The sequence below is a fragment of the Trachinotus anak genome, unplaced genomic scaffold, assembly GCF_046630095.1.
Source record: "Trachinotus anak isolate AG129_WGS33_773 ecotype Australia unplaced genomic scaffold, CSIRO_AGI_Tana_v1 ptg000012l, whole genome shotgun sequence".
Classification (NCBI taxonomy): domain Eukaryota; kingdom Metazoa; phylum Chordata; class Actinopteri; order Carangiformes; family Carangidae; genus Trachinotus; species Trachinotus anak.
The window spans coordinates 26,347,501-26,372,918 of record NW_027273863.1 but is presented as its reverse complement, the minus strand read 5'-3'; the positions used below and the strand labels follow the sequence as shown (position 1 = coordinate 26,372,918).

General features: G+C 42.3%; 1 protein-coding gene across 2 annotated transcripts in view; it reads right to left on the bottom strand.

Moving 5' to 3' along the window:
* Positions 1–25,418, bottom strand: part of adcy8 (adenylate cyclase 8 (brain)) — an 89,409-nt gene that overhangs the window by 61,761 nt on the left and 2,230 nt on the right. The gene's annotated exons all lie outside the window — the stretch shown is intronic.

The window sequence follows — 25,418 nt, the reverse complement described above, 5'->3', positions numbered from 1 at the left end:
ACAGAGCGTGTTAAATTTGGTCATAATTACCATATGCATTCTTGAGTCCAAAAATGTCTTGTGGGAGGTCACAGTGAGCTTGACCTTTGACCTTTGACCACCAAACTCTAATCAGTTAATTCTTGAGTGAAACAAAATAAGCTAAACTCTGAAATGCATCACTGGCAGCAGCATGGAACGAGTCTGAAACGGTGACTGAAAGGTGGCCCATTAAAACGACATGTTAACCAGTCGTCACTTTGAGCTGCTGCTAAAATCCAGATTTCATAACCACGACGTCGTCTGACACAATCACCAAACACACCAGTTAAAGACAAAGACAGAGCTGTCAGTGACATTTGCTTTTACAGGCACAATATTCATCAACTACCTGCCTCAGCTGGCACGGTATGACGCTGGTTCCCAGCTGCATTCCAGTTTTTCCAAACATGTAACATCGTCTATGTTTTTATTTCTTGTTTTTGGTTTTGGTCCATAAAATTCGTCAATATCACATTAATCTTTAGCATTTAGTGTTTTTTACTCTTTGGCAGTGGACTATCTCTGGGTTAAAGCTCTGTTCACATCGGTAATATCTGCACGTGGCAGGAAAACAGGTCAAGAGAAACGCGTGTCAGCTCTCTACATGCTCAAAAACACTGCAGATTGGGTCTTTAAGGTTTCGTTTAGTGCGAGCGTTTTAATATCCTCATTAATTCAGTGGAGGCGGCTCGCCTCCGCGTAAAAACTGCTGCAGGAAACCCAGCATGTTAGCAAGAAGAAAAAAATCTCCTGGAGTGTATTTCACAATCAAAAGTGAATATGTGTAGGAGTATAAGAGGATTTTTCATTTTAGCTACACACACACACACACACACACACAGCCATCTTTCTCACAGTCGTCTCCCCTGAGGCTCTTCACTGTATCTCACAGAGCTGAGGAGCCTCCCAGTGCATTACGGTGTATTACTGTGTGTTGTTGTGAATCTCTCCCAGGACGCCATCAGCACTGATTCAATTTCTTGGTCGCCCCCTGAAGGCCTCTGCTCCTCCCACAGAGACGAAAAATTAAAACCCCATAAGCTCCGGCAGCTGTGGCAGCGTCCATGTTGTTTTGGAAAAGAGCAGCGCCCGCTCGCCATAAAGGGCATCAGCATGGAGGCCGCGGTGCACTCATTAAAGGGAAATGCCAGTGATGTAGATGTTTTTAACGAGGCCTCATTAAGAGCAGCCAGGAAGAGGCGCAGCTTTACAAACAGCTACACGGAAAATAATCAGGCAGGGTTAATAATAGTAATAATTATCATAATGTTTCCTATTTGGTTCAAGGATGAGTAGTGGCCTACAGTGTGACATGGAAAATGAACACACATACATGTCGTCAGTTACAAGGCTGTCCTTCAGATTCAAGCACAAATATGGACACACAGTTCTCAAACGCGCATGGTAACTGAGCACACTCCAGCCTGTAAGAGGGCGTGGGATGTGGTCGAGAGCTCCGGGAAAGACACTGAACGTGTATGTTGCTTTAGCCCCTTTTCCACTGGTCAAAATACCACTAAGAGTCGCTAATGTGGAATGGAATCCAATCAGGCAATCACTCCTGGGTCACATGACTCTGCAGTAGACGTGGCTTTGATGTAAACACAACACCCAGCAGGTGTATCTGGATCGCATTTTAATACCAGGTGTAAACAGGGTTTAAAGGACCCACCACCTCCTGCCCTGACACTGAATGTTAGTAGATATAAATACTGTCATGTGTGGAGAGTCTCTCCTCAAGAAAATAAAACCTTGCAAGCTCACTGCCAAGAAAACAGGACTAGAAGAACCTCGTGTCCTGATCTGAACCTGAGCTCAGTGATGTCATGTTTCCAAGTTGCTGAGGGAACTTCACAGCTCGTCACATCAGCAGGATAATCACTGAGCGTCGCCCTTTAACACAACAAAATGAATCAGGGGGAGCGGGCAGGAGTGAAACACAGACACCCACTCAGCATCAATATTTCAGAGCTATCAGTTACCTTCCTGCTCACTGCCGGGACTCATTATGTTGCATTCATGGAGGAGACGCTGCACAATTACATATGTTCTCCAGAAGAATGAGTCACAGCAACATTGTCAGTCTTAAAAGCTGCCGGGGCCACCTCAGCTTAACCTGCTCTCAGTATCTGATGACAGCTGTATGAAAACATGTGAGAGCAGCAGAGTTTAAACCTCCCCGCTGCAGCACCGGGCTCCACAGAAACAACTTCTCCGCCAAATTAAGGGATTTACTCCGTGGCTCCGAGGTACAGAAGTAGACAGTGAGGGATTAACTCGGCTTCACATGCTCAGTTATCTGCCGACAACCAGATGAAGATATTCCACAGTCGACACAGGCTGTCGAAAGATATTACGTTTTAAATTTAACGTGACATGTATGGCCTCAATTAATAATTCATAACCAAGTGCAATATCGCTCTGATGTTTGCAGACAATAACAACTAAAGCTCTGCTTATTCTTTCAGTGGACAAACCTATTTCTCACCAGTAGTAGTCAGTGCCTCTGTTTCCTCATCTAAATAAAATGAACCTTATCTATAATATGATAAATGTTTTTCATAATCTGCACAGGACCAGGGCCTGTGAGTTAGAACTACTCCTGCCAATGCAAGGTTTTTCCCAGCACTGTGGCTCAGTAATTAGCAGTTTTAAAGGTCCATACCTTTAAAATGTCTAAAGGTAGATGTCCATGTGTTACATACATACCTATGTGACATTATAATTTCATGTAACTTAACTTTTCATTAGTGGTGGCCCAACTTATCCCAAGATTCACTGCGCTCCAGTGAGGAATATAACATGGCAGCAGAGGCTCCACCCATTGGATCCTTCGTCACCCGGGAAAAGGAGGAAGAATTTCTCAGCCTGTGACACAAACCGTCTTCAAACGCAGAGCAGTTCTGAGAGCTGTGTGCTCATTTCAACACACAGGAACACTTCACTGCATCTCACGTCACTAACATTTGAAGTGTTAGTTTTGTAACATCTAAATAACTAAAGACATGACTAACAACTGTAGCGCTTCTAAAGCAGTCATTCTTCCTACAAGAAGCCACAGTGATTGAAAGTTAGTGACCAACACATCAGGCTACATGTGTCCCAGTATTTGTCCAAAAGCTGCGGCAGCAGTGTCTGGGTTACACAGTCTGAGGAGGCAACAGGGCTGACAGTCAAATCATATTCACGTCTCCACGTGGGTCTGACAGCAGCTTCTCTCACAGCCTGGCTGTTCTCTCAGGCTGAATGTGTAAATTGGACTAGCGACTAAGATGACAACTGAACGTCTGCAGGAGGATGTATGTGTGTGTGTGTGAGTGTGTGTGAGTGTGTGTTGCAGCAGCTCATTTCAAACAGACAGTGATTAACACCGAGATGTTCACCAATATGTTGTGAAGGTGGTATCAGAGCAGCCTGATGACGAGGCGCTGGATTAACTCTGCGAATCATCTGGGTCAGTGTGTGTGTGTGTGTGTGTGTGTGTGTGTGTGCAGCAGAGGAGGGGTTTTTAGCGTGCGCTGTTTGAATGCACGTTTTAACGAGAGAGACTGAGCTGAGGCTTGAATCAGCAGGAAGAAGCCTCCATCACACATGGGTCACTTCAACAACATCCATGTGTCAAAACCTGGACGTGGTGGAAAGTAACTGAGTACATTCACTACAGTAACTAAGTACAATTCTGAGAGACTACTACCTCACTTACTGCATATAGTTTACATAGCATTTCCATTTTATGCCTGTATAGTACACTACATTTCAGATTGTACCTTCAGCTCCACTACATTAACCTGACGGCTGCAGCTACAAGCTAACTTACAAATTCAGATTTTACAAACAAAACGCAGGATCAAGTTATAAAGTGGTTGATACAAGTTTTCTTTCTCAGACTCTTAGGTTAAAATACCAACATCTCCTCCAACCTGAACATCCATACAGGCTCCAACCCTCTGATGCGTCTACTGACACGGTGGCGGCAGGGCAGACGACTAGACCTTGGTTGCTATAGTTACAATAAAAAAACATGTAGCGTGTACCATCAGCTGCATACTAGACCTACGTCACCGTGGTTACAATAATAAACATGGCTTGGTTAGGTTTAGGAAAAGATGGTGGTTTGGGTTCAAATAAATACTTCCTTAACATTAGACGATCTTTGTTGTCATGGTAACAACATGGTTAAGGCTGTAGGATGGTCATAAATAAAGGAAAACTAAGTTTTGTTGACCCCAGCCTCCTCTTAAGGTGGACTTTTTCACTCTTAATGCTCGTCACCAGACATCCTCTTCCTCTGCTCCTGTCAGAATTACTCCAACGACCGACCTCTTGTTACTGAAGCCCTCTCCTTTAATATCTATATGTATCAAAGTCACAAATATCTGAGTTTGCAGTGTGATGAAATGAAATAAATACCTCGGCTCAGAGGTCTACTCACTACAGCTCACACCTAATAAGTCCCCACCAAGCAGACATGTAGCTCTGACTTCTCATTAAAGAAGAAAAGTTCATTTCTAAGCATCAATGCAACCGGCTGCAGAGGCTCTGGCTCAGCAGTGGTTTTATAACAGCCTCTCAAGCAGCAGCCTCTGACCTCTGACAAACCTTCTCTACGTCCAACAGAAGATGCAGCATGTGTGTGTACTTCCCCTGTTGTGGCCTTTGGCGAGGCTTCTCCTGAGCATGTGATCCTGACATCTGCCCCCAGCTCGGCAGCACGCTCGCCTCTTTAATGTCACTCCATGGATGTAAGGTCTTGTTTTTCTCCTCTGAGCGAGAAGCAGGAGGAGAAGCAGAAAGCAGCCATTGTGGCAAGCTCCATCAGCTCCATCAGCTCCATCAGCTCCCTGTGTTTGGCTGTAAACAAGTCTGATGGATTGCTGCCTGAATGCGTACGGTCAGTGAGCGCTGACGCATACATCTGACTGATATGTATATTCTACAGTGTGCACTCTGTCTGCTGCTGTTCCCGCTCACTGTATCAGGTTCATCAACATTTTTCCAAGGCTGATATATTGATATCACTCGTGGAGACCTCCCCCAGCCCCGTCTGCACAAGCTGCTACTATACTACATGTGAGCTCCTGCTGTCTCTCAGATCTCAGCATCTTTTAAATGCAACATCACTCGCTAAGTTTCCTTTTCACATGACTGAGGAGGATTTCATGATAAGGGATATGTCAGGGATATGTCATTCACTATTATGTATATATGTTTATTCAAGTAAAGCCTGAAACATCCAACAAGCTCAAAACATATCAAAACATATGTCATGTGGCTGTGCCTTCAACAACTCCCACTGTGTTACAAAAACACTTCCTGTGAACCTTTTCTGATCCACCACCACTGTAGGCAGATAAAAACTTTGTGGTCACGGTTAAAGGACCAGCGTGTAGGATTCAGGTGGATCTATTTGCACAAGATATAATATGTTTTAATTAGTGTATAATCAGCTGAAACTAAGAACTGGTTGTGTTTTGTTAGCTTACAGTGAGGCCTTTGTATCTACACAGGGAGTGGGTCCTCCTCCACTGAGCCCGCCATGTTGCACCACCATCTTTCTACATTAGCCCAGAGTGGACAAACCAAACACTGGCTCTAGTGAGAGCCCTTTGACGTTGCCTGAAGGCCACTGGAGGTTCTCCTACATGTTTGGAAGGGGGGGTAAGGGGAGGGGTATTCGATTGGTTGCAATCTGCAACCTCACCACTAGATGCCACTAAATCCTGCACAGTGGTCCTTTAAAATAAGCCGGTCTGGACCGCAAGTAGGAGACGGGATGTGAACTGCAGTGTCAAAGTGACCGTCTTTATAAGGATGTTTTTTTTCATACTTTTATTTTGATTGTTGCTGATTTGGTTATGAACTGTCACTGATATAACGTCAATATGCTACCAAACTCATGAGCAAGGTCCCTTTGAGACACCGTTTTTTAAAACTGCAGAAAAAAAATCAAGAGTGACTCTACATAAAAACAAGTCATGGTTAAATTGCAACATGTTTGTGTTACAAAAGCAGCTTTCAAAAGAAGATTTCTAAATAATTTTCTTGCTGTAACGATGGAGGAAACATCATTGGGCTGCAGCTAACAGTTATTTTCATTATCGATTAATCAGCCAATCATTTTCTCAATTAGCTGATTTATTGTTTATTCTAGATAATTTAAGATTAGCCTGTTTTTATGTGGTGATTTTTAACCTGTTAGCAGACAAAGGTTGAATGAGAATAAAAGATTGTGAACCCATGTTAGAGAAGCAACGTGTATGGTACAAATTAAGGTTTTTTTTCTTTTTTTCTCGTGCAAAAGGAATATGAGGCCAGCAATAAACACTGCAAACACAAAGGAGCCACAAGTCAACTCTGTGTCAACAGCTGTTTGCACAAATACAAGCAGGAGACTTAGAGCTTTCAAACAATATATTATTCACCGAGGTTAAAATGGTCCAGACAAAAACGCACCTGAAGAAGTGTCACCAACGGGAGAGAAGGTGCATTTTAAAAGGTGAATATTTTGTCACATGTGACAAAGAAAAGCAGCAAATCTTCATATTAGAGTAATGAAACAATTAGTTATCAAAATAGTTGCTGATTAATTTTCTGTCACTAGATTAATCAAGTAATCAATTCATCATTCCTGTCTAATAATAATAATGACATTAAGCTGTAATGTGCTGCCTCTACATCTTCCAAAATGATCATGAAATTGAGTCGCCACCTCTCTGTAACAGCATCAACAAAAACTTTATGGTCGATTTGTTGTGGGACTGCTGTATTAGACTGCATTAGCTTTAGCAGGGTGAGGCTAATAAACTGCCAGCTGAGTGTATAATGCCTCGAAGTTCACCTGACTTGTAAGTGACATCTGATCCTGAAAAAATCCCCGTTGAACTCGTGATGTAGGATATTTTTTGCAGTGTGGGCTGTTGTGTTGGTTCTTGAAAGGCGAGCTGAGGGTTATTCCCTGAACTGTCAGGGCGACAGATCCCTGAGGGCAGGCAGCAGCTTCAGCACAACAGCCTGCAGGAGAGCAGAAACAGCCTGTGATACTGTAGCTGCTGAAAACCAGTCCTCCCAGGAGACCCCCGGCGCACACACCAGACAACAAGCAGCTACAAGCCTCGACAACACAACCTGCACGGCCCAGACCGGGCGGAGACAGCTATAGTACAAACACAGAGGGCAGGTGGGGTTTCCACACTGCAAAGGCCAGATTTCTAACTAAGCAGGGTGGCTGAGGACAGAGGCTCTCAGGAGCATTTGAGCCTCTTTTAGCTCATTGTTTTGATAGTTGAACACAGTTTCTGTCTGGTTCAGTCTCAGTGTTTGCAGCAGCAGCAGTAAGACCACAATCTCCCCACCACCAACCACCAGACACACACAGTCAGAGTGCAGCTGCAGCTGCAGAGCCAGATGTTTCCCTCAGGAGGGGGAGGAGACCAAACACAGAGCTGAAAGAGAGGGAACTGTGGACTGAGGTTCATCAGGTGGACACAATCCACTGGGATGATCCTGATCTTCTGTCTGCTGGGTGTGTAAATGTTCAGCTGTTTGCTAACACAAAGGTGATATAACATCAGAGTTTATACTTTTTATCCTAAAGTCAGTCTTTACTTTACAACTGACACAATGTTGTTCCATGTTGAGCCAGGAAAGCCACTGATGCTAAAGCTGAAGCTAAAGCACCGTAAAATTTGAAGAAAAAAGCTGCAAAATGCTTTCTAACATTTCCACATGTGACTGTGCTCTGGGTCTGAAACGGACCCCTTAGTTGAACAAACAGTAACACAGGCTGTGTCAAATACAAAAAAAGCAATATAGAAAATAAATAGATAAAACCTTTGATGGCATTTTAAAATATACAGTATGTATCGCAGTAGACATACAGATACATATCATAGTATAAGTAATTTAGGGTAAACTCCCTGTATACTGTTTGGTTAAATATGAATGTCCATTTTTGACTAATCAAGCCAATTAAATCCCTAAGAAATCAAAGTATTTCATACTGTGATGAAGAAATCCTGTGTACACAGTATTGCCAAACAGTCTGATAAAGCCAGAGATATTCAAGTTATACATAATACCACAATATCAATTATACATAACATTATACACCACAGTATAAACCGTACAGAAGAAGCTCTGACAGCAGGGATTACTCCTTTTTATCATGTCACATTTAACACTAGTCCCTAAAATCCCAGCCAACGCTTCACATTTCTTTTCAGTGACTGATATAAGTTGTAACAACTTTTTTATTGACATATTTCTTTGATCAACATGACAAACTTAAGTTAACTTCTCCAAACAACCACGAACCAGTAACAACCTCCATGTCAACCACAAAGTAACAAACAGGCTGTTCTTCCGAATAAAAACATGAACGGACTGAGTGAGGAATGATGAGGAGAAAATGAAATGGCATTTTAGTCTGCAGGCTAATATTGTTTCACCCCTACAGTTACATTTTATATTTTTTATACAGTTTCTTCCAGAGCCTCACAAAGTCCTAACATAATAATCCTCATGATAAAATAGACATGAAGAAAAATATAGTTACATGTCTAGAATCAACACAGTTCCCCAAAGAAAGAATATAAAAAATATTAAAATCCCAAATCACCCATGTCACAGTCTAAACGTCCATTAGTCTCTCAGTCTCTGTGGTTATGAAACGTTTGGCTGTGACCACGCCACTGCTTCTACCGACTCTCACACTTTCTAAAAGCTAATGGTTTCCCCCGCTGCCAGACTCTGATCGGACATGACAGATAGTCTTTGTTGTGTAATGCCAGGGTGTCAACCTGCACACGGCCCGGAGGCAAATTCACGGTGAGCTTGGCAATTTCATTGGCAAGTGTCAAACTGCTCTGTTTGGACTCAGTGTCCCTCAGTGTGCAAGCAGCTCTGATTTTCACTGAACACGCTGCCTCACCGCCTTTCAAAACAAATATTCCCACACAGTCTAAAGGTAGATGTCCATGTGTTTGTGATTATAAAGCAGGTCTAGGTTCTATATTAATACTGTGAAAGTGTCAAAGCCTCAGTCCACAGAGAAATGCACACAGCCTGTATTCAGACACTGAGCCTTAAAACCAGCCGTCAGGACTTCTGGAACTTTGTGATGTCACAACAATGCAGTCACCACCCTCAGCCACACCCCAAGCCCCGCACACCTGGACCCACCATCCAACCTTGCAGGATTTGGTTTCTCTGAGTGTTTACCTGAAATCTGCTACATTTTTATTGGATCACTCAGAAAACTGTCAGCCAATCAGAAGAGAGGCTCAGATCATCTCTTCTGATTGGAGATATTCAATTTTCAATGACAGAAAATAAACAAATCATCACATCTGAGAAACTGAAACTGTTGCTTTAAAAATAACACGAACAGTAAAACTGTCAATCAAAATTCATTTCATTTCATCTCAGTTAATTTTCTGTTGATTGACTAATTGGCACATCGTTGCAGCTCTATTTGAAACATCAACGTTTTTGTGAAAACATGAACATTGTGACAGCTTTTAATTACTTCATAAAATCACCCAATTAAATCCACTGTCTGGGAGCCATGAGGAAAAAGTCTAATGAGCAGTGACCAGATACTAAACTACAGGAATACAACTGCATCGTTGTGGTAAAATACATGCCGCTCTGTAGTAATATTGTTTTTTCCTGGTAGAAATCTGTGTCTTTCACAGGAGCAGCAGAGCAGAGATTTTTGAGGAGTCTGAGTTGAACCTTTTCTCAGTCCGAGCTGCTGGAGGTGACACAGACTTAAGGCCGAACGCCTGTAAAAAAAAAAAAAAAAAAAAAAAGAAGTTTTGATGGATAAATCAATACCAGGCGTCGCCACACTGGCAACAAACTGTTTGAGACAACATTTAAAAGCTTCAATTAAAGTCTCTGCTCTGTGCTTGTTCCCCAAAGTTTGTCCTGAGTGGCCACCGTACAACTAAGCCAATTATTACAAAGGAAACTCCTGACTGGCTGTCTGTCTGTCAGACTGTTCTGTCCCCAAACTTTTCTTTTTCTCCTGACTCGTTAACTTAAGTAACATCAGTTTAACATTATTTTCGCCTTTGAGGCAAATCTTTTGTAAAGTGAGCAGAACATGATTCTAAGTGATTAAAATGATCCCGTCTGTGTTGAACCTCTCGCTCTGGAGGAAACACCCTCCGCTCACAGAAGGAAGAATCTGTCATGGAAAATGTTTGACAACTTGTAACAGGAAGGTTTTGACTGAACTGTGTGTGGTCAGGCATTTTCACCAGGTGCCGTTTTTGTTTTTTTTTTTACACAAGTACCTGCTGTTTTTCACATTTCAAACAGATAACAGTAATCCAACAGTAATCTCATTAAATGCTGACCCCAGAGGAGAGCAGCGAGTCCTGCTGGCTGGCGCCCAGTCCTATGAATAGATTACCGCTGCAGAGGTGGGGGAGGGGTCGGGGTGGGGGGTAATCCTGTCTGAAATCATCCTCAATGTGAAAAATAAGCTGAAAATCACCCTCACTCTGAGCTCAATATGTTCTCAGATTCAAACAGGACAAATGCTGCTGCACATCAGACCCACTTTAATCAGTGGGGTTAATATTAAGTTTCTTAAATTCCTTCCTTAGTTGTTCTTAAGAAAGTTCTTAATGAAACTCTCCATCAGATTCATGAACATGCCACAGAACTGTGTGTACCTGTGTTCCTAGATTGATGAATGCCAATCTACCCATCAATTGAAAGCGTGTGCCAGTTGGCCCTAATTAGCATAAGTTAACACCTGAAAATGCCCTTAAAAGGGCATGAGACTGAAGAGTCGTGTGCAGAAACAAAGAAATACAGAAAAGGATTGAGAAAATGCCAGAATTAAAATCTATAGACGGAGCACAGAGTATTTAGCAGCGTTAATTCTGAATTTAAAATATCACACAATGCAATCACACATTCAGTGACTGCAGTGTCTGGAGAAGGGCGCACTACACAGGAGGTTCAAAAGAAGTGGTTTGATTAGAAATCTGACACAAAAAAATATTGAATTGAATAATATAATACTATGGGTTAGAACCCCGGGCCTAGGGCCTTTCTGTGTGGAGTTTGCATGTTCTCCCCATGTCTGTGTGGGTTCCCTCTGGGTTCTCCAGCTTCCTCCCACCATCCATAGACATGCTCGTTAGGTTGATTGGTGACTCTAAATTCCCCGTACAGGGTTGCATCAGGAAGGGCATCAAGCATAAAACTTGTTCCAGACTACAATATGCGGCGCTCTGCTGTGGCTGCAGCCCAATGACAAAACTAACCAAAAAAAAAATTATTAATAAAAATAATTAAATTAATTAACCACTTATTTTGCTTAAACATGTCAGCGCTCAAATGTCAGAGTTCTCTTGAGTGTGTGTAGATTCTGTTCTTACCTAAGAACAAATCCCAAATAAGAAAACATTGGTCAGAACCTTTGTAAAAAGTGTTTAAGTGGGTTTTAAGAAGGAATTTCTTCTTAAGAATGGTTGGTGAATGGGGCCCATTGTTGTCAAGAGTAGAAAGAAAAAAAATCATCTCATGGTGATTTGGAAAATGATGCTCCTTTACATCCCAGAAAGATTTATTTAGGTTAAATAATATCACATTTCTTGAGGTAAAGCCTCCTGTGGTAAATGTGGTCCTGCTGTTCAGATCGTTCTGGCAGGACTCGCATCAGGAAAGAAAAAATGTGTGACACCACAAGTTTGGTTTTTACCCCCCCCCCCCCCCCCCCCCCCCCATATTCTCCTCACTCAATGAAGACGGATGGGTCTCTGAACTGACACTGTGATGCTGAACATGCGTCCCTGCAGTCATGTGTGGTCATTATTCCGCTTGTTGCATGTTTGACCTCAGGTGACCTGGCAGGGGAGGTCAGACTTCTCACCACGCTGACCATTAGGAAAGAGCTGATCTGTGTGAGATAATCAATAGGCCTCATGCTTTAACCTCCTGACCCTGCCTCGAGCCACAGCCACACTTGAAGACGCCCTGAGTCCAGCTCTGGCTGCTCCACTTGGTTTTTAATTCAACTTAAGATCATGTTAATTAGTTTTGAAGAGCTCCATGATTTCTCTCTCACTCCCTCACATAGCTTTGATCCTTTAATCCTCTCAATTTTCTGCACAAAAACTCCTCTGATCTTCTGACCAAAAGCTTTTAAAAATTTCACGGTCCCGGCTTAGAACAAAGGCTGATTGTGCCTTTAGATTTCCTGAGGCTCAGTGTAATGTCACTACGTCTTGTGTTGACTAACAAACAGCCCAAACCTAAAGATATTCAGTTTATCAGCACATAAGATAAAGAAAAGCAGCAGATCCACACAACGTAGAAACTGTAAACCTGGAAATAATGTGGACAACTAAAAAAGTCGATTTTTGCTTGTATCAATAGAACAAAGGATCAGTTACTGCACTGACACAGAGTCAACCAACCTGCTTTAGATAGTTTTCATGATTAGAAAAGGAGGAATTAGAATTAGAATGTTTCAGTCTATCTACTCAAACATCAGACAAGTCAGCAGGAGGTTTGAGCTACACAGCTGTAGGTGGCTTCTGCTCACATCTGATGAGGGCCGTCCTAACTGTAGTGACTTCGGTTCTAAGAGCGCAACATTGTGCTTTTACATCACTGAACACATTTAGAGGGAAACACCACTGCTGCCTGGACTATGATCAGTCCACAAAGGGGAACGTGTGCCCCATTCTGCTGTTTCATTCTGCTCTTTTTCATTGTGTAACCAAGATAACAATCATTTCCTACGGTAATGCAGGACTTCAACACTGGTTAAATATAACTTAAATTGTTCATTATGCTTCAACTGTATTTGAACATTTTGCAGATACATTCAGTATCAACTTATCACCACTTGTCAGATGTTTTTTAAAACCATCTCCTCATTAGTTTTACTGTATATCTAAGTTTCCTTGTTAAAAAGAAAATGTTTTATTGTCATTACCCAGTCGGTGCACGATCTGTATCACACGAGCAGGTCAACCCAAACCCTAACTCATTTTCATACATACGTAGAGCAGATGAGTCTCTGGACTTCTGGACTTCTCTTTCTCCCTGTGTAACTTCTGTATAAATAGATTAAATTAAACTAAACTACAACGTCTTTGCAAAAATGCTGGAGAACTAGATTAGAACCAGACTAGAAGCATTTCCTGTTTGCAAGATAAAGTCTTGTGGACCTTGCACGTGACCCTGCTGGGTCTTTTAGTCGTTGGGCTGAAACAGAACAGCTCACTGTAGTTTCCTGTATTTCATACAAACCTCCTTTTAAACCTGAGGTGCCAGGTTTTGTTTCATGTCAGATCCTTGATTTTGTTTGATTGTGTGGCAGGAAATGCGTCACAAGGACCCTGACAAAGCACATTTTTCTGACGCAGCCAGTGTTTCTGAAGAACTGATTTTGTCCAATTCATGCCCAAGAGTTGACATCAGAGCAGTTAGCCATCTTGGCCATTTACCAGCAGCATGAACAGTAATAAAGTTGTGTCAGCAGTTCAGTGAAAAAGACACAAAGAGAAGCTTTCATTGAGATCAAGGTCAGGACGATAATGGAAGAGGAGGTGAGTCAGTGTTTGGCAAGTAAAACTGAAGGACTTACAGGTAACTTCAGAGGTCATGAACACGCTGGATCGAAAGTGACACATTTACATTTCAGGAAATTTAGACTTCATGACATGACACTTGAATAAAAGCAACAGAGGAATTAACTTCGGTGAAAGGAAGGAGACAGTGGAAAACACCGTCCACATTCCCTGAAGGGAACTGACTGTTCTGTAAAAGTACACAAGGTGTGATTTATCAAGTCAGGACACTCCTCTGGCACCGAGACGCTACAAAAGGGATTAAGAGCCCAAAGCAGAGAGCACAGAGAGGAGGAAATGAGCCGCTACAAGGCATCTTTTTTTATCATTTCAGAGCCCACACTGCGGGGCTGTAATTCTCCCAGACAGACTGTTTCATTTGGCCTCACCGAGGACGAGGCCGCAGGAATAAACATGGTGACAAACGGTGACCATGGCCAAAACCCCCCTCAGTGAGGTTTGTGATGGCAATGAGCCGAACACTTACTCAAGTCCTCCATTCATGTTGCCACAGTGTGTGTTATTGCTTCATCCATAATATTCTTCTAACATTTTACATTAAAATTGAGAGACAGTGCAGACTGTCAAACTATGAAACTGTCCAACTGTCTTTGTTTTCTATCTGTTCTATCTCTAACTGTGGATTCAACTAAGGCAGACGCTATTTGCACCCAGGGTGGATAGCCATGGAACGACATGGAAGAAACAAGCAATCAAGTATATGTAACCAACAACACTATTTGCACCCAGGTGTCTGTAGCTAATAACGCTATTTGCACCCAGGGTGGATAGATGAATGTGGCTATTTACATCCAAATGTATACCAGACAAGCACTCCAGTATCTGTAGCCAACTATGCTAATTGCACCCAGGGTGGACAGCCAATGGCTGTTTACCTATGTGGACTTGGTCACTCTTCATCCTATCTGACTTCCTAAAGCCTTTTTGCTAGAAAGCTGTGTTTAATGGCAGCTATTTCGAAGGGCACCTGGAATATGGTGCATATTAAACAATCCAATGCAACAATTTGTGTCGTTCTGTATTTACTTTAATGGAAAAGCAGTCAACCCTTAGGGAACTTTTGGGCGTTCCATACAAGTGTAAATAGCCAAACAGCTGTCATGTGACTATTTTCACCCAGGTGCAAATAGACAACTTGTCAGATTATGCGACTGTAGTTCATAAAATTGCGGTTGCAATTTGTTAAGACTGTAATTTCTCAGGGGAGGTACAGGCAAAAATTACCTTTAATATCGTAGCCATCATCATAAATTCAGCATAAATTTCCACAGTATCATTTCTACCAGTAAAACAACAGAGACATGTCACACGCACCACTCCCTTTCTCCAAGATACTGTCTATGAACCCAACACTTCCTGCTCATTTTTCATATCATAGGGAGAGATGTGTCTTTCATTAAAAGATAATGTTGAGTTTCACTGACAGCAGCTCAACACAGCAACTTAACGCCCCACTTTAGCAACTGCAATCTAAAAGGTCATGTTTAACCCAGCAGCGAGTCCAGGACCAACAGTCCAAACAAGCAGCTCACATTTCAGCAGCTGAAATTAGTTAACTGGTTGATCAGTCATCAAAACTGTTCTTGATTTTTGTTCTTGCAATGACTCTGTGGAATTACAATCAGGAAGTGTTGCTGGAGGAAGTTTTCAGTTTCTACTAACAAAAAAAATGCATCAACAGCAAATTCAAATGGGAACAGATCAGAAAACAGGAGCATGTCTTGTTAAATATGATAACAGGAGCTTCTAAAATCAGGGTACATTGGTAATAAATGAATGAATGTCTTTAAAATGAGCCAGTTTCAAACACCTGGTTCTCTCTGAAGTTGAGGGACATGAAAGCACCAGACACTTCAGAGTTTACAGCACCGAGTATAATAATAATAATTTAATAAATATTTAAATAAATATTTAGTGGAGCCAAGTATGACACATACCAAACACATGATGTTTCTCCATTTGGAGGAGGCTTTAATGATATTTCAGAATATTTTTTAAATTACACGCTTCTCCACTTCAGCGGTCAACCGGGAACTCTTTAGAAACATCTAAAAAAAAACAAATCTTGTTTGGGTGGTTAAGTTGTAATAATGCTGCTCATTTCTAAATGGATGTTTATTTCCTGCTCTGATTTCAAGGTTCATACATGACAGAAGAATGAGAACAAAGGACAGTAAAAGCTTTTTCGTCTGAAGCAATTTTTGGAAATGCCTGGGAGGTCACAGCATAAAAATGCCACTGGAAAACTCTGCCATTAAGAGCTCAAAAAGCTGCAGCTGATGGCCCTGATCCTTCATTAAATATTAAGAGCGGCTGAGTGCAGTGTCTGGTAACAGCAAAGATTGTCCAAGATCAACCGCTTGAAACCGGCGAGCTGGAGGAGGAGGGGGAGGGTGAAAGAGAGGTTAGAAAGGAGAGGAGATAAAGGATGGAGTCACTTATTCGTCCCTCTGCGCCTCCCCGTCCCATCTCCCTCCTCCCTCAGAAATGATTATTTATCGAGCTGAGTCAGTCCAAAGACGCTCGGCTGCTCACAGAGGAAATGTCTGCAGAGGGGAAGAAAGAGGAGGCAGATAGACAAGGCAAGATGTCGTCTGAATGACAACCAGGCCGTAAAGGTCACTGTGATTTCAGATAACAGAAATATGGCTGTCACTGTCACAGAAAGCAGAAATCCTTCCTGGTTCCACAAACGGAGGACCTCAGGGACCAGTCCAGCGGTACATCACACAAGTCAAAGTACCTGCTGCATACATCAAAATAAAAAAGTCATTAAATGATTTCCCACATCCTAATGAATATTTCATCACACCTTCACACCAGACTGAGGCGTCCACGACAAATACTCCTGACCAGAGAACTACAGCGAAGAGACACAACTTTCAATCTTAACTTTCATCTGAACATCTACAAACTTCACTGAAAGCTCCATGTGCTCAACTACATCTCTCCATTTAAATATAAAATATATTAATACTTATCCAATATATGTTATTGGAAGCTCCTCCAGATTTCAGTCATGGCTTTTGATCATCAAAAGAAGATGAAAAGAGTTTTCTGGTACTTTTGATTGTATCACATGGTCTTCACAACAAGACCTAAACAGTATGTCTTTTGTCCCTGCACTCTCCAAGTGTTAAAGATCTCCAGTGTTAAAGTAACACGCCTCGCCACATGATCACAGGACGGAACATCTGTCACTTTAATTGTTTGAGGAAATGAACGATGATGTCATTTTTCTGGTCTCAGCTGGTCAGATTAGACCTGGTTCAATAAAACAGACAGAGGGCAGAGCTGATGCTGCTCCTGCTGTAGTGACAAGCTTCCCATGAGCCACCACTGCCACCAGATGAATAAGCACCTCAATAGTCAAGCACACACACACAGTTAAGTACAATTAGCACAAGCCTGTGATTTATTTCGGGATGCAGAATAAACACAGAATCCTGCTACTGGTGTTTGCTGTGCATTGTTTTTAGTAGAAAATCTAGAGAACGGTTCATTTAAATCAGCAAACGGGGTCAAGATCAGCCAGTGGCGCTGTTTAAAAAACAGAATCAGTCACAGATAATCTGATCAGCCCATCCTCACATGAATACCTGAAATCTGTAAATGAAGGCAGAGTCGAGGCGGATGTCTTTGAGACGACAGAAAAATGGGTTTGACTGCAACTGGCTCACAGCAGTGGAAAACAGCAAAGCCTTTCTAATGTTAAAATACACAAAACATCTTTTTTTCCAGGGAGCGCTGAAGGCAGAAGAATGAAAATGCATGTGTGCAGTCTTCTTATGAAACCCCCACTTGGCCTGTTTTCCTTTCTTTTCCCCCTCTATCTCCTCGGTGCAGCCGGCGCTCCAGGTAAGCTGAGTTTGACCTTGAAAGAGGAAGCTGCAGTGAGCCTGAAGAACGGCTAATCGGCGGGTGTGAAGCTCTCGCTGTGTGTGTGTGTGAACAGAGGGAAGAAGACTCACTGCTATTGACGGTTTTATACTGCTCTTGGCATCACCAGAACACTCCCCTTACTCCAAAATACACACATTATCATACACACACACTCCTCCACTACCTTGAACAAGCTAATCTGCTATTTACTGATGCCTCTGTTTATTTAACAGCAAGTAAAAAGGCTAAGTGACTTCTCCACAAAGGCAGCTGTCAATACAGCAGCAACTGACAATCAGGAGAATGAGGAGAATCAGGTCTTTTCAGGATGAAAAAAAACAAATAGCAGGTCAATAAGAGCTCATTGTTTAGAGAGTGAGAAGATGGGGCGTGATTGGTGTGAGGGTTTTAAAAGAAAAGCAACAGTTAATATCGAAGCCTTCGACGGGCCAGAGACAAAGGATGTGGGGCCAACAGGGACTCTCTAAAGAGACGGAGCTGGATCGATGTGAGGCTATTCTGAGTGTGACGGAAAGAATCAGGCTCAGGGATGGAGAAGAAGACGAGGGTGAGGAGTCTGGAAATGGGTCTTCAGTGGTAAAACACAGGGGCATTTAGGGGGACATTCACTTCACAAGGATAGCACAACACTAGAAGTGGAGAAGAGCACAACTCTCAACAGTATCTATAATTTCTGCTACGGGGGCAAGGTGAGAAGATTTACATCTATGTGGAAATTATACGTTTCTTGGATGTTGGATTCATCACAGTTGGCAGTTTCCCCCTCTGACAAACATAATCTGACTGTGGAGGTCTGAAATTAATTATGACTCATGAGGAGTAAATGCTTCTTTCCGACCACCACAGTCTGGATGTAAAAGTAATTACACCTGAATTTAAGCAATTACTTCCTACTTTATGATTTAAATAATCGAACACCATGGTTTATTGGACTGTAATCAGAAACTAGAACCACCGCTTCACGGTTGTCTGCCTCCGCCACTTAGACAGGTTTCAAGTTACACCCATGTTTATCCAGAATCATACGAACATTCTGTCAAATTTTGTTATAATTGCTGTGTGAAGTCCTGAGTTATGGCTAATAAGTCTTTTGTGCGATCACACTAACCTTGACCTTTGACCACCAAAATCGAATCAGTTTGTTTTTGAATCCAAGTGAATGTTTGTGCCAAATTTGAAGAAATTCTCTCAAGGCCTTACTGAGATATGAGGTTCAAGAGAATGGGAGAGATGGGCGGACAACCTGAAGAACAGAATGCCTCCAGCCCTGGCTGGTACTACAGTACAGTACCACCCTAACAAATATCAGCGCGGTGGCGGATCACCATCAGTTCCTTTGTCGCACAAGCTTTTATTAAAGATTCATGGGAGTAAAACTGATTTCACAGTTTGTTGTTGAAGCAGTTAAAAACAGCCCAGCCCAACAAAGGCTTTCATTAAATGTCACTGAAAACAGTACGTGATTAAAACCTCTTACCTCCACCAAGGAGGTTGTGTTTTCACCTTGTCAGCAGGATTTCTCAAAAAGCACGGAACCAATTTACACCGAACTTTGTGGAGAGATGGGACGTGGTCCAGTGACGAACCCATTACCTTTGGGGGAAGATCCCGATCATCTACTGTAAATTTTTTTCTCTGACGTTTGGTGTTTGTTGTTTGACGCTGGCCTTGGGTGAGGCCTGCACTCTCTGAATGCCCTTCTAGTTTGTTTGTTCGTGAGCAGGATTATGAAAAAGATACAGAACTGATTTGCACCAAACTTGGAAAGTGAAGGGGCTTGGGCTAGGGCAAAACCCATTAAAGATTGGGGCAGATCCTTTTCTTACCATTGCGAGATAGGGCATTTTTCACCATTTCTGTCGATATCTCTGGAAATCATTTTTGGATCTAATGACTTGCTATTTTTTAAGACAAATAAATAATTTATGTTATCAGACTACCTCCTTTTACCTCTTATATTTTATTATAAGAGCTGAACAGACGTGTGTAGCATTGTTTGGCTTTGGCAGGGGTTTGCGCTCTACCGAGTGCATTCTGATTTTAATGACACTTGATGACTATATTTTCAACACATAACTGCTTCTACAGGAACTGCTGGACGGAATCGCTTGATCTTTAACTTTCATTATTGTTATACGTTGATGTGATGGTGGCTGGTCTATATTAATACACAGCATTTGATCCAATGCTCCAGATTATGTTCTGCACACACAACAGTTTGACCTACAATCAAGTTTACTCATTATAACAAATTACAGTAATGATCATTGACTGTACCTCTTTGCAATTACCTGCCTAAACATTCAGTGTAACTTTGTGATTATACTATACTGTATGTTCACCACATCTTTAAGCAAACACAACTCATGAGAGCAGATTAGTGCTGCTTGAGTCCAGGATGTTTAATTTCACAGTGAGCCGGGTCTTCCTAGCCCCGGGAGTGCAGCATGAGCCATCCTAATCCTCTCTTTGCCGTTGCGTCCGTCCAGCTGCACGCACTCCACAGCAGCCCCACTCACATGTCACCGCAGCTGCATTAAGACACAACATGTAAGGGGCTGATCTCAGAGTGTTTTCAGGTTGACTAATACCAGCACGCAGCGCCAAAATAATCCCTCCCACCCACAGAGTTTAATACTACCAAGCTAATACTTACAATAATGACACTAAGACTTATCACAGCATGAGTGGAAGCTAATTAATGGACTCATCGCTGAACTTCAAAAAAAACAGATTTCACATAGTATACATGTTATGCTATATTTTTTTACATCTTTACACCAAAACTGTACTGTTTTGATTTGTCGGCCCACTTGCAATAGCTTCGCAGCCCACAGGTTGGGAACCATTGTGTCACAGTCCTACTGTGCACTGGTCTTGAATTAAGCCAAAGATTTTCCCATCCTGTCGTGGTGGTTGTCACTGCTCCTCTCCTCTCTGGTTTGTTTGGAGGAAACAAACCGGAGGAGAATCAACCTGACAGTGAGCATTTAGAGAAGTAAATGAAAAAGCTTTTATGTCTGAAAACAGGCTGAATCCCCTTTGTGTTGTATCTGTCAGATATCAGAGGCTTTATTAGTCTGTAAAAGTCATAAAACACTGCAATTAACCACTGCACAGCAAAGCATCAGACTCTGAATCCAGCTAGCAGCAGCCTCTTTAAAGCTCGCGACCTTCGACCTTTTGTGTGAGCCGCTCGCTGGGTCGGTGGCTGCAAGTGGAGCAATGCAGCTGAACCACACGAGTGGAAGCTGGGAAATCCCCCCTGAGCTACACAACAAGAGACAACAGTGCAGCGTAGAGTCAGCTGCATCACATCTACAGTCAGCGACGCGGCCACGCACGGGGTCAGCTGAGACACCACTGTGAAGCGTGACGGGATTCAGCGTGACACCGGTGGAAGGACAAGGCTCTGTTCATCTCTGCTCATCCGGGCGGCATGAGTCGCACTGAGCATGCTCGGTGTCTTTTTGCAGCATTTAGGCTGCAGCACATGAGGTTCCCAGAGTATTTCTGGAGTTTCCTGCATGTCTCACCATGCATCTCTCTGCGCTGCTGAAAATAAGCCATGACTCACAAACAGCCTCACATATCTGGTTTGTCTCTTTACAGTGTTGCACATATAGTGAATTACTCATGAAGTGCTCTGTGTATGTATTTCCAGATTATTAATATTATTTTTCTCTATTTTTTATTTCATTTGGTGCATTTTATTTCCTAGTATCTATTTTTTAAATGTAAATTTATTAAATCTTATCATTATTGTCACTTTGATTTACCTGTGTTTGAAATGTACTTTAATAATAAAATAAAGCTGTGTCACCTTGAAATCATCTCTAAATGTGTTTAATGTACATGCATGACTCAGCAGTTAAAATAAATCGTTAGAGTAACTGAATCTATCAGATCTGTGTGCTGTCGCCCTCTGTCTTCTGCATTTAATTGCATCATTGATTAATCTGTTATCTATTGCTCAAATAATCACTGGGTCTATAAAATATCATAAAATGATGAAAATGCCCATTACAATGGTCCACAGTCCAAGATAAGACCTTTAAAAGTCTTGTTTCACCTACCTACAGTTCAAGACCCACAGATATTCAATTTATAACAATATAAAACAACATAACTGAAAAGCAGGAACCGGAAAATGTTTGGTATTTTCATGAGTCATATTCTGTGAATCGACTTACTGATTAGGTCACATAATCATTCCAGCTTTCCTGACAACAACAGAGCTAAATATGAAATTACAGAGGATAGAAATACCAAAATAAAAGCTTACAGCCTCGATATATCGCACATGTCATAAACTGTCTCACATTTGTCTCTTTTTTGATACTGAAAATTGCAAAGAGATGGAAAAATGGCACCATGTGCTAATGGCATCATCACACTGGGTCACATGAGACAGTTTGATGAGTGTGAATCATCATTTCATTTTAAAACGTCACGATTTTGCCTTTATTTATTGCAAATTGTAATTTATGATTTAAGTATGTTTGTAAATTTCATGTAGGAAAAGGCTGCCTGTGTTAAAACAGCATCAAAACTGTAAAATAATATGCAAAACAAACATGTTTATGAGTATTTAACAGGGTCATGTTAGTGCTGGAGCTGACAGAGACACACTAACTGCTGTCCCATGATGTGTTTCTGTTTGTTTGGATTGTTTGGTTGCTGTGCTGCTTGTAGACTTCATGTTTTGTTGTGTTGTTTCTGTATTGACCCGTTTTTTGTGACCTGTGAATCTATAGGTGTCCTCAGTGTCAGGACACAAACACTCCTCAGCTTCCTGTCATCTCTGCTCATCTCAGAACTTCAACAGGCCCAGCCGCTGGAGAAAAGTGGAGACGCAGCCAAAAATGAGCGAGCGACATGAAGAGCTTAATTCAGAAATGAGATACGCACTGCGCTTGTGACTATACACTCATCCCCAGAAAAAAAAGACTGAATTAAAAGCAAAACACATCCAAGGACTTCAATGAGCCTTTTTTTATCCGACTCAAGACTTTCATCTTCGTTCGCTTCTGATTTTCACATATTGAATAATCCGCTCCAGGTGAGAGTTTCCTACCAACACGACGCACACATACACACAATCTGCTACACAACGACACAGTTTCTGCTTCTTTTTTGTTGTTTGTCGTCAATCTACTCACTGAACAAATCAAGAAAACTTCACTTTAAACTGTGCGTTTGTATTAAACTCACAATTCTCAAACCTGCAGGAAGTAGATCCAACTTCTAAACCTGCTGCTCAGTAATTTCCTCTCTGATTTTAAAGCTCCATCCAGTCTAAAGGTAGATGTCCATGTGTTTGTGATTATAAAGCAGGTCTAGGTTCTATATTAATACTGTGAAAGTATCAAAGCCTCAGTCCACAGAGAAATGCACACAGCCTGTATTCAGAAACTGAGCCCTAAAACCAGCCGTCAGGACTTCTGGAACTTTGTGATGTCACAACAAAGCAGTCACCGCCCTCAGCCACAGCCCACCTGGACCGACCATCCAACCTTGCAGGATTTGGTTACTCAGAGTGTTTACCTGAAATCTGCTATATTTCTATTGGCTCAGATCCTCTCTTCTGATTGGCTGACTGACCTGTTGTTACTAGAGCTCCAGAGAGAAGCCTGAGAGAGGAGATGTAAAACTACACTGAGATGGTTTTTGGTTTACCTTCTGATAAAACACTGGAGAAGTGTTAAGCATGGACCTTTAAATTAATCAGACCAATTTAAACTAACTATAAATCATGTTCCAAAGTTAAAGAAGGAACAAAAGCCTTTGACAGATGGATCATTTTGTTTTATGTTCATTTCAAAAACAACTAAAGTCAGCAAACAAGAAGGAGACCCTGCTGTATTCATCGCAGAGCAGAAAGGCTTTAACAGCCTAAACTATAAACTGTCAAACGAGCACTGGCGTGGTCCAAACACAAAGCTTTATATACTGACTTATTGCTTCAATAAAATCATTTCAGCTCATTACTGTCATCCCCTACAGCATGTGGCTGCAAATAGGCTTAGTGGGTGTATAAACTCTTGATCTGAAGTCTAAAAAAGCTCCATAGTGAACCGGAGGAATATCCTGCCCTACTGAATATTAGGTTTTTAATCTGTGACTCCACCAGCAGTCCCAACAGTCCTCTGAAGCCAAGACTGCAGGAAAAGGTCCAGAAAAATAAGGAATGGTTCATCTGCAGTGTTTTCCTTCTTAAGTGAAATAAATGTATAGACTATCACACAAACAGAACTGTTACAGAGTGAAGTGTCTCCTAATTACACAGTCAGTAATTATTGATTGATCCTCAGATTGAATTTGAGTGCGTTTACATCCACATCATCAAATAAGTGACAGATCAAAAATCATCATGTTCAGTAGCTTGTTGCAAATTTTTCCTCTGCTGATGTTGTGAGAAGCCTGTCCCCTTTTCTTGGCTGTTCTGGGAGCTGCGGTCTTTAGCCCTGAAACATGAGATCAGCTGATCTGAGGTCAGGTGACTGACTCAGACAATAAAGACCGGTCTACCAGTCCACCGGTGTGTTTAGGATCATCTCCGTGAGGGACTGTACAACTGATGTGGATGTTAACACCATGACATTAAATATTAAAGTCAACAGTTTAACAGACGCTGGTTCATATCAGTTCATATTTAGTGAGGAGGAGAAGAGGAGCAGAACTATGAGACCTACTCACGGCACTGTGTACTGTAAGGTGTGTTTAGAGTTCAGGGATTTATGCAAATTACACAGGTTAAATCTCTACTGTGAGAAAGAAAGAAAGAAATAAAGCTGATCCCACCAGCAGAGGGTGCTGGAGTGCATTGTATTGAATGTATGTGTGTGTGTGTGTGTGTGTGTGTGTGTGTGTGTGTGTGTGTGTGTGTGTGTGTGTGTGTGTGTGTGTGTGTGGACAGCTCCTGGTGCTGAAACCTCAGCACTCAGCAGTCAGACCTGCTGGTGTCACATTTCATTACTGAAACTGAAACAACGAATTAAAGACCTGAAAATAAACACAGAGCAACAAACAGCCCAGACAGACCGACACATTTACACCTACTCACACAGAGTAACACAACCACCGAGGAGTTCCACTGATGTGGGCGACGGCTGCAAACAAACTGCTGCCCAGTTTCAGTTCTCATGATCAGAATCGAGCATAAATATGAAGCAAACAAACAACAACAAACATCACAACGCAGCAACTACTTTCCCTCAGGAAACACCAGCATCTCATCAGTCTGAAAAAAAGAGGAGGAGAGGAGAGGAGAGGAGAGGAGAGGAGAGGAGAGGTAAAGGAGAGGAGAGGTAAAGGAGAGGAGAGGAGAGGAGAGGAGAGGTAAAGGAGAGGAGAGGAGAGGAGAGGAGAGGAGAGGAGAGGAGAGGAGAGGTAAAGGAGAGGAGAGGAGAGGAGAGGAGAGGAGAGGAGAGGAGAGGAGAGGTAAAGGAGAGGAGAGGTAAAGGAGAGGAGAGGAGAGGAGAGGAGAGGAGAGGAGAGGTAAAGGAGAGGAGAGGAGAGGAGAGGAGAGGAGAGGTAAAGGAGAGGAGAGGAGAGGAGAGGAGAGGAGAGGTAAAGGAGAGGAGAGGAGAGGAGAGGAGAGGAGAGGTAAAGGAGAGGAGAGGAGAGGAGAGGGGAGGAGAGGAGAGGAGAGGAGAGGTAAAGGAGAGGAGAGGAGAGGAGAGGAGAGGAGAGGAGAGGAGAGGTAAAGGAGAGGAGAGGAGAGGAGAGGAGAGGTAAAGGAGAGGAGAGGAGAGGAGAGGAGAGGAGAGGAGAGGAGAGGAGAGGTAAAGGAGAGGAGAGGAGAGGAGAGGAGAGGAGAGGAGAGGAGAGGTAAAGGAGAGGAGAGGAGAGGAGAGGAGAGGAGAGGAG